The sequence below is a fragment of the Crocodylus porosus genome, unplaced genomic scaffold (assembly GCF_001723895.1).
Source record: "Crocodylus porosus isolate Cpor-Errol unplaced genomic scaffold, CroPor_comp1, whole genome shotgun sequence".
Classification (NCBI taxonomy): domain Eukaryota; kingdom Metazoa; phylum Chordata; order Crocodylia; family Crocodylidae; genus Crocodylus; species Crocodylus porosus.
Genome location: NW_017728947.1, coordinates 33,209,260 through 33,218,811, shown reverse-complemented (window position 1 = coordinate 33,218,811; position 9,552 = coordinate 33,209,260). Strand labels below are relative to the sequence as shown.

Genomic DNA, 9,552 nt, shown 5'->3' with positions numbered 1-9,552 from the left:
GACTCAGGTTTTGTGATAGAGCATTGCATTCTTTGGTACCACTCCAGGGTGATCTGATAAAGACTTGACTGAAACAAGTAGCAGGTATGGGGCTGAGACAATTCAAGGAGGCACTTTCAGTTGGGAAAGACTATGGGGCAGCTAAGCTTTGTTAGTCTTAGAAGAAACTTGAGCTAGTTTCAAGAGCTGCTGTCTGAGTCCAGGACAGAGAGCACATAAGGGGCAGAACTGCTGGATTTCTGATTTCAGCTGTTTTCTACATTTCTGGATTTAAGCTGCGTGAAAGGACTGTGATCAGAGGCCACAACACCCCTGGGATTTTATATGTTGTTTTGTTTTCTCATGATTCGTGTTCAAAATAAACCTGGGAGCCCAGAGGTTTGGTGTTCTTGTTTTCATTTTTCTTTCACTAACCCTCATATGAACTTTCTTTTTAGTTGATCGGACCCTATTGAGTCTACACTCAAGACTCTTCTTATTTCCACTACTATAATTTCATTGACTTTACAAGGAGGGAAGAAGTAGGCTCCATGTCTTCTTCAGGAGCTGGGAGAAGCTCTGAATGTTTCATGTTTACATCAAGATGTGAACCACAGCTCTAATTTTATTCTCCAATACTTTTAACACCAGTGGCAGATTACAATTATGATGAGGAATGTTAAAAACCATTTCTGTGACAAGGGATATTTCAATAGTCCAGAATTGTCCCCATGCTGGAGAACATTGTGAGTTTATTGAGAAAAAAATAAAGATTTCAGTACAGAAACTTTCATTTATTTATTGTGTTTTTCCCCACAACATCTAAAGAGAGGTCAAATCATTCTTCAGTTTTTAGGAGACACTTTTGTAACAATATTAAAATCAATCACGAACTTTCTATTTGAACTGTTTATATATTACTGTTGTCACAGTTCCTACCCTGCCCCATACTTTTTGTACCTTTCAGGCCACCTCTTCTCCTTTATAACTGTATTACAGTAACATCTAATAGAATTTCATTGTGCTAGGTGCTATACCATTGTGACAAGAGATGGGGTTGCATCTATATAAGATGCTTACTGCATATTAGCCTAATAACACTGCACAGTAGCATGGCGGTTAATAGCCTACTGTGCAGTGTTATTAGGCTAATGCACAGTAAGCGTCACAAAAAAATTGTGCACTGGTGCTAATGCACAGTAACTCTAGTTACTGCACATTTAGTTAGTACTTTATTAAGCTAGTACTAAACTAAAAGTGCAGTACCTAAGGCGTTTTAATGAACATGTGGACACGCCCAGGATGACAGAAAAAACTGGTGTTATAGGAAGACGATAGATAGATAGATAGGGAGAACTGAACCACAGAGAGATGAATAGGCTTCTCTTGAGGAGAGCATTTAATTTTTTTGTCACAACTTGTTGCTACCTATGCCTTGTTCATATTGAGTTGGAACCACCACCCTCCCTTTTTGAACCTCAAAGCTGAAATCCCAATCTGGATATTCCTTGGTCAGACCCACCTGCTATACGTATACAAAATGCTTAAGTAAAAGTGCTGCTTCCTTGATACTATTTTTGGCTAGGCTTCCATCAAGTATGCGATTTCCTCATTACTCCATAAACCCCTTTGCTCCATAAACCCCTCTGGACTCATTATGTGGCCGTCTGTTTTCACTTATTCTCACAGGGCAGACTTTGTGCATTCCTGAAGCCGCAGAAGCTGAAACAAAGTATTACATTTGTCACTATATCATCAATATCTCTCATCTGTAGCACACATAACAAAACATGTCGGGACAAAAATCATCCCCATTGACTTCATGACTCATTATATCATGCATGGACTTGTATCATGAGTTTTACCTCTTGAATGAGAAGCCCCCATTTATAGTGCAGCCATGATCTATAATAGCTTCCTATTCTGATCTTTCCATTGATGCAACAAACAAGAATAGTTAACTCAGATTTCTAGCACACGTTTCCAAGATGAGAAAAGGTTCATTTTACAGCCTACTGCTCTATTCCCTGTGCAGTGTTTTACTCTTTGCCTGACTGAAACATTCCAAAGGTCCTATTAGCAAAAGACCCAGAAATATAACTACATTTTGACTTTCTATCTCCATTTAGAAACCACCCAAACTCCAAGATTCCTCTTGCTAAAGCCTGTCTTCTGTAACTGAACCTGTGTAAGAAGGTTTTGACACAATCTTTCATGAGGCATGAGACAGTGCTTATGCTAAATGTATATGTCATTGTCCAATAATGATATTATCCCCATGAACAAACACCTGTGTTGTTGGATACAGGGAGATACTCTGCATGCTAGCTGGGGAACTGGGTATTTGACTGTTTGTTTGAACAGGTAGTTACCTGATTCACTCATGCAAATACCTGGTTGTAGGTGCAAACTGATGTTTCTGTAGATTTTACTGGGTTTGGTTTTCAGTATTGGCCCATAAATTATTTTAGTTTACTTTTCAGATATATAAGCTTTAGTGTTAGTAGTGATCTGCTTATGAAGCACCCTCAACTTTACCTATGACCAGCACTGCACTTTTCATTACATTAATCAGAACGGTCCCACTGTTACTGGATACTAACCCAGTTGTTGTATTCACCTGTTGCTTCTTGTTTGATATGACAGGGAGTTTTTCACTTTATGTGTATACAGTATCTGGTACAATGGGTTTCCAATTCCTGATTGATTCCAGCAACAACAGATTCAGTGCATAACAATAGAAATTTCCATCTCACATAACACAACTTTACTGCTATACACTTGAGACAAGGCTTTGTAACAAAGCAAGTCTCCCAACTGCCACCATCTCCATGCTTCCATGACAGCAGCAGTAGTAAATAATTGTTAATGGTTAAAAAAGAGTGAAACAGAGTGACAATGGTAAAAGACAGACAAAATATTAAAAGGTGCATTTTCTTGTCATCCTCATAAAATTCCCTCTTATGAAATTAAGGAGGAAAAATGGTTCATTTGTTGCTGAGATGCTGCCCATCTGTGTCTGTGTCTAATCACAGTTAATTATAAAGAGCTGAGCTTTTGTAATAGTCTAGGTCCCAGAGCTCTGGAAGGCCCATCATGTTATTCTATAGCTTTCATTGCCAACTTTTGTAGTTGCCACTTTCTATTATCAAGTACCAATAGGTAGAGATTTTACAGGATCCCTGGCAAGCAACACAAAGTAGCCCAGCTTAGTGCTAAAGCAATGACTAATCGGAATATCCCATGAGGAAGCTTTGCAATAGCTCTTGTAAGGGTAATGAGGACAATTTTCATAGCTGTGACATTTTAAGCCAAGCAAAATGTTAGCAACATTTTTTCCAGGCAAAAGTGCACAGTAGGTAAAGGGCAGCTCCAAAACAAAAAGGGTTTTTCCAGATGGGATGCATGGCACCATGAATGAGTATATGATTAGCAGCAACGTTTGTGTTGTTTTATCATAGGGCTAATAGCGAAATTCTATTAATTGCTGAATGCTGTTTTGTTTGGCAAATACAGGAAGCAGTTTACATGGCTACGCAGTGCTCTGGTTCACAGTCCCTCTGAAATAGTATTATTGTAACGGGATAATACTGATTAGGGACGGTTCCCTGAGGAAGGAGGGCCTTTTGATGATTGAGTCATTTCCTTTCTCTGCTCAACTTCAGTAAGATAGTGCTTCTCTCACCACAGACACGCACCCTTTGTATCCACAGGGTTCTTCAGCAGGGAGTTCAAAAGCGCATGCCCTGGCTTTAGATGCAAGTGCTTGAGTTAAAGGGTATAGAGAATGCAAAAGAGTAATGACCTGTAGAAATATGTCACACTTAGGTGTTCTGCTGTCACATTTCACTGAAGAATTTCAATACACTTTTCTCAAGCAATTAAGCCTCAGAATATAACTGTGGGACATTTAAGTAACACTCTTGTTGTAGTTTAAATGATTTGACCAAAGTTATACTGTGGGTCAATGACAGAATTTGCAGTGGAGCCAGGGATGAAATCCTGACTGTACTGAAATCAATACAAGGTTTTCTAGTGCGTTCAGTGAAACCAGATCTTTGCCCCATATGCCCCAATGGCCAGTCTCTGGTCGAACCACTACATAACTCAGAGTTTTAATTTTGTATACGTCACCAGGTAAGAAAAGAAATTTTCTCTTCCATGAAGTTGTTTAAGCTCCATGTAGCATACTTGTTATTAGAAAGCTAAGATTTAAAGAATCTTTCTTTTAAAAACAGAACTAATGAGCTAGTTAATATGAATTTTCTATACCCTTTTGCTTGTTAAATTTTTAGAGGCAAGCAAAGGCATAAATGTAGAAACAGTGAGAACCTTTTCATAACATGCATTTGTTAAACTATACAGGTATAATATCAAAGAGCTTATGATAACCCCCTGAGAACATTCTGAGATATAAAATTACTTACCTTAGAAAGAGAGTTGGGAAAATGCTGGTCAGATCCCCAGGTCAGCCTCACTGACACTCAGCACAGCTAGCAAAAAACAGCTTTTCCTGCTTTTAATCATGGGCTGCCTGAGGGCCACTTTAGGTCCTGGTATAACTCAGGGAATCCAAAGGGCTGCTCTTAGTTACAACTGCAACAGAGTCCTGCATGTCACTGCTTTGGTCAAGGATCAGGCCTCTCTTTACTCCTCCCCATCTCCTCCACAGCATGGTGAGCTGTCTAGTACTGAGTATTCAGGAATCCTCAGGCATCCCCTTAGGGCTACCTTGTGGCTGAAGCAGCACCAAATGACTAGGATCACGATGGGCTTGAGAAGATCCTATCATATTTAAACAAGAGTCATAGTTAAAAATATGTGACTACTGGTTACTTACCAGATGTCAAAATCTGCTCTCTTCCTCCCAGTACTGCTGATAATCTGATGGTTCATATACTCTCTGGACATGATTCTTTTCTGCTACACTTGTGTATAACTGGAGTAGTTTCATTGCAGTCAATGGAGTATAAAACCAGTATAAAATTGAGGTAAGTAAGGGAAGCGGCCCACTTTTCAATGTACTCTCACACTAAGTTCCAAAATTAGTCTGCCAGCAACACCTTAACTCATGAATGCAGATGTTGGGCTCATCTCCTACAGTACTTGAAATCTGTCACTGAATCCATTAGGAAGGGGATGTTCAAGCCCCAGTCTGTGGGCCAGATCCTCCACTGCCGTGTCACTCAGCCTGCGGGGCTTCCCACAGGTCTGAAAATGCGGTGGTAGTGGAGCAGTGGCATTGCTTCTGTCCTGCTACATTTTCAGACCATAGAAGAGCCTGAAGCCCTACACACTAGATCAGGCATGCAGGGTAGCACAGCTTAATCCTGGCATTTGGGGCCAGATCCTAGCAAATGGGGCTGGGTGGGAGTGGTGCAAGTTGCCAGGGCCCAATCCTGGTGTACAGGACTGGGCAGTGGAGTTCCAGGCCACCTGGGCCTAACTCTGGCCTTCAGAAGCAGCATGGAAGCAACACAGGGCCTGATCCTGGGATGTGGGGCTCAATCTAGCCCATGGAATGACCCCACTCTACTGATCTGGTCCACAAGGCCAAAGATTGAATACCACTGCATTAAGACATTAGTTTTGGTAGCCCAGACAATCTAGGAAGCTCTTTTGTATGAGGAAGTCAGACTTATTTTTTTCTGAAAAAAAGTTCTGAATTGTTCTGATGCCAGCCCTGGAGAGTGAAGTTCCTACCTGCTATACAAAATACATATAGCAGGAGTAGGAACTCAACCTATTTTGCCCCAATGTGCCTTTACCCTGATCTCACTGGGCCACTTCCACAAATGACAGTATGGTTAATTTCTCCATTAAGCCTTTAACTTTATTATTAGCAAGGTGTCAATCAACCCAGTTGCAGTGATAGGTTCTGATATGTAGGTACTGGGCGTGTTTACACAAGACACTACTGTGCACAGTGCCGGATTTAGGCTTAAGCTACTTAAGCTACAGTTTAGGGCCTCACAATATGAGGGGCCTCTAAATAAGAAAAAAAGGACATTTTCATTCTAATTTGACAAATAAATATATAGATAGATAGATATGGATTAACAGTTATTATTCATATTAAGTTCATAAATGTATGCAGAAATAACAATAATTCATCTTAAAATTTCATGAAAATCCATTTCCATGGATTTTGTGGATTATTTTTATCATATGGGGTCTCTTAAACTGGACATAGGTTAGGGCCTCAGCATGTCATAATCCGGCACTGACTGAGCAGTAGCAACAAGTTTGCTCGGCGACAATACTGTACAGTAGTAATGAGCTTGTTGCTACTGTGCCGTAGTATCTAAAAAACCCCAACCCTTCCAGAGACTGTACTGCGCAGTAATGCCGGTTGCTGCATAGTCATTTAAAACTTGTTTCTGCGTCTACATGAGCTTATGCTTATGCATCTGCACGAGCGGTAGTTATTACTGCGCAGTCTGCCACTGTCTGTCAATGAGAACTGGAAGGAGGCTGTTAGTTCATTTCACAGAGACCACTGAGCCATCATGTGGTGATATTTTCTGATCACTACCAGCCAAGAGAAAATTCAGATGAAGGATCTAGGCTGAAAAATCCCATATGAGTCTCTAAACAAACTCTGTGCTCCTCACATTCCCAAAGTCTGCGGAAAATCAAATCCAGATTAAGGCGTTACAGCTAAACCCAATCTACCCACAATGCAACCCTCTGAACTCCCAAATATTTGTCATATGTGGCATAGGGGATGCAGTAATGAAACTTAAGGCCTAGCAAGGATTAGCAAGAAAATGTTTCTGTTATCACTTCTGAGCTAAAACTGGAGTCTTCACAATGTTTTCCCTTTTGAGGTGCAGTAATTGGTTTACGATTAGGCAGGAAGCTGTACCAGTATTATTGCTCTAAAGGAGCCAGTGTTATCAAAAAACAACACATCAGGGCCTGTCCTCACAGGAAGGGGATCATGAGTAATCAACAGTGCTATAATCCAATTGGCTGCTGGTCCCTTTGTGTGGACAGTACCGTGTGTAGGAAAAAATACTTTAGGGACTTTTGTTTGAAGTAACAGTATTTTAAAAGACACCAAATTCCTCTTTTCTTCTTGCTGTGGCTTTTCCAAACTTTCATGGGATTTCCTCAAAAGAAGTCATTGGGGTAATGATGGACTTAAACAATGGTTTATTTATATCAATGCAAGGCTTTTCATTGTGATGGATGTTTTACATCTAAGGGCCCAGTTCTTCCCACTCATTTCACCAGTGCAAAGCTACCACCCCACAGCAAATGGTGGGGACATCACAGCTCCTCTGTTCTATTCCCAACCTCTACATAGGCTAATTTTTGAAAGCTGTATATAAAATGGTAGATACACCCATACGCATGTGAATATGCAGATAATTGCTGTCACAGGAGCTGTAGCCAAGGTGAAGGGAAAATAGCCACTGCTTTTCTTATAGACATGGGACCATAATTCAGTCTACCTACAAGCTCCCCATGGCTGCTGCTCTTCGTTTCTGACTGTGCAATGTGCCCCTGGGATGAAACTGTGAAGCTCCATGGATTAAGCTCCACGATGAAACTGTGGCAGCAAATCAAGATGCAAGGATCTTCCCACCACGCAATCAGGATGCAAAACCCCTGTCCACTAATACTACCTTTTTCATTATGCTCAATCCTAGCAGTAGAATTGATTGCAGCCATTCTTGGGGTATGGACCTGAACATAATTTACCTCGGGGTAAATGGCACTGGGTCTTGTGTTCATGCCCTTACCCTGCAGTAAGTAAAATCCAATTTGTGAGTTGTTTAGACCTTCATGAAAGAAGGCCAAGCTAGGGTTTGGCAACATTTTGTGGCAGGGGGGCCAGAATGACCCAGCTCAGGTCAGAGGTAGGTAGGCATTAGGAGTCAGTCACTACTGCCATTTCTCCTCTGCACCTGGGCAGTTACCCGGGAGCAGCTAACACAGTAAAACCCACTCTCTTTGAGGTAGACTGTTTGCAGTCTGGAAAGTTGAACTCTGAGGAGCTGAAGTCAGGGAACTCTTTGTGGCAGGGTTACAGCTTCCCCATTGGTCTGACAAAACCTTGTTCTCCAAGGCTCAGTGCAAGGCCTACTTATTCAGGTTTTCCCTCAAGGGGTACTTTGAGTGGTAGAACTGTTCTCACATCTCAGCTGCTCTGCTCAAGTTGACTTTTTGTCAGCTTGGTTGTTTATTTCATCAGTGATGTCTGTAAACTGAAGCCTTTGTGCCCAGAGGGTATGTAAACCAAGAAGCTTTTAAAAGCCAAAAGATAAATAAAAATACAATCTTGAATAAACAGTAGGCTTTTGTCCTAATTTCCTTCCTTTCCCTAATGGATGCCAATAAAAGTTCTGCATTTCCCAGTGTATCAACACAACAGTGCCAGTTAATAGAAGACCTCACAGCCAATCAAATTGATGTGACCAAATCAATAGTCCAATACTTATTTCCTTAAAACATTTCTTTAGCTATTGTGACCATAACAGGTTTCTACTTTCTTAGCAGAGATATTCTGCATTTATCCAGAAAGCGTAGCATATTTTAGGGACCTACATATTTCCAGTGAAGCCAGTGGAATGAAATCTGGCTCAGTATATATCACTGAAGCAGTTCTCTTCTCTTATCAAATATATTTTTAAACATCACGATCCAAAACTGCTTTAACTTTAACAAGCCTTAGGCTAAATAACTCCACTTACTTACTTAAAAAAAGCCTTTCCCTGTGCATATAACCTTAACCCATGGAGAAAGGAATGATGATTTAAATTTCTGCACTTTGTCTGTTTTGTTCTTGCAAACTAAAGACATACGCTTGACAAGATCTGGAAACATGCTTACGTAGGACCAGAATTAGAGATTCAAGCTAAGAGATCATACACTCTGAAAATGTATTTGATCATATGAAACATAGGGCATGTCACTGAAATACAATAGTAACAGTTATGGCCTGATTTTCAGAGGTACTGAGTAACCTCCGTCCCATTTACTGCAATGGGAACTACATCCTTCAGGTTTGGGTCCCTGAACTACATCTCATTCAGTACCACTCGTCCATCATAGCTTAGTTATACTAATGGTCCCAGTTCTTTGTATTTTCTTAGTGCCATTGTTGTATCAATCTCTAATGTCATCATAATCCTTAAAAGAACAGTCCAAGGTATGTCCACACATTCATTATTGTGCCATAGTTATTGCATATTTAGTTTAGTACTTTGCTAATGAAAAACTAAATGAATGCACAGTAACTACATTTACTGTGCAGTAGTGCTGGCGCACTGGTTTTTTTTGGTGATACTTACTGTGCAGTAGCCTATTAACACTGAGCAGTAAGTTATCAGCACAGTTTTTGACTGGCATGCTACTGTTCAGTGTTATTAGGCTAGTGTGCAGGAAGCATCTGGTGTAGATGCACCTCCTGTGAGGTGAACTGGGGTTGCTGTTGACCCTTATCACACTGAAAGGTCCAAAGGACTTAATCATTCCTGTTATCTTAATCTTATAAATCTGTAGTATCACCTGGACCCCTTCCTTCAGAAATCCATTTTGTGCACAGCTGCTCTTACCACGAAG

At 40.6% G+C, this 9,552-nt stretch overlaps 1 long non-coding RNA gene across 1 annotated transcript in view; it reads right to left on the bottom strand.

Moving 5' to 3' along the window:
- Positions 1-1,154: 1,154 nt before the first annotated feature.
- LOC109321621 overlaps positions 1,155-9,552 on the bottom strand; it is a 28,394-nt gene continuing 19,996 nt past the window's right edge. The window contains exon 3 of the long non-coding RNA XR_002104110.1: positions 1,155-1,701. This is a non-coding gene — a long non-coding RNA (uncharacterized LOC109321621). The remainder of the gene's footprint in view (positions 1,702-9,552) is intronic.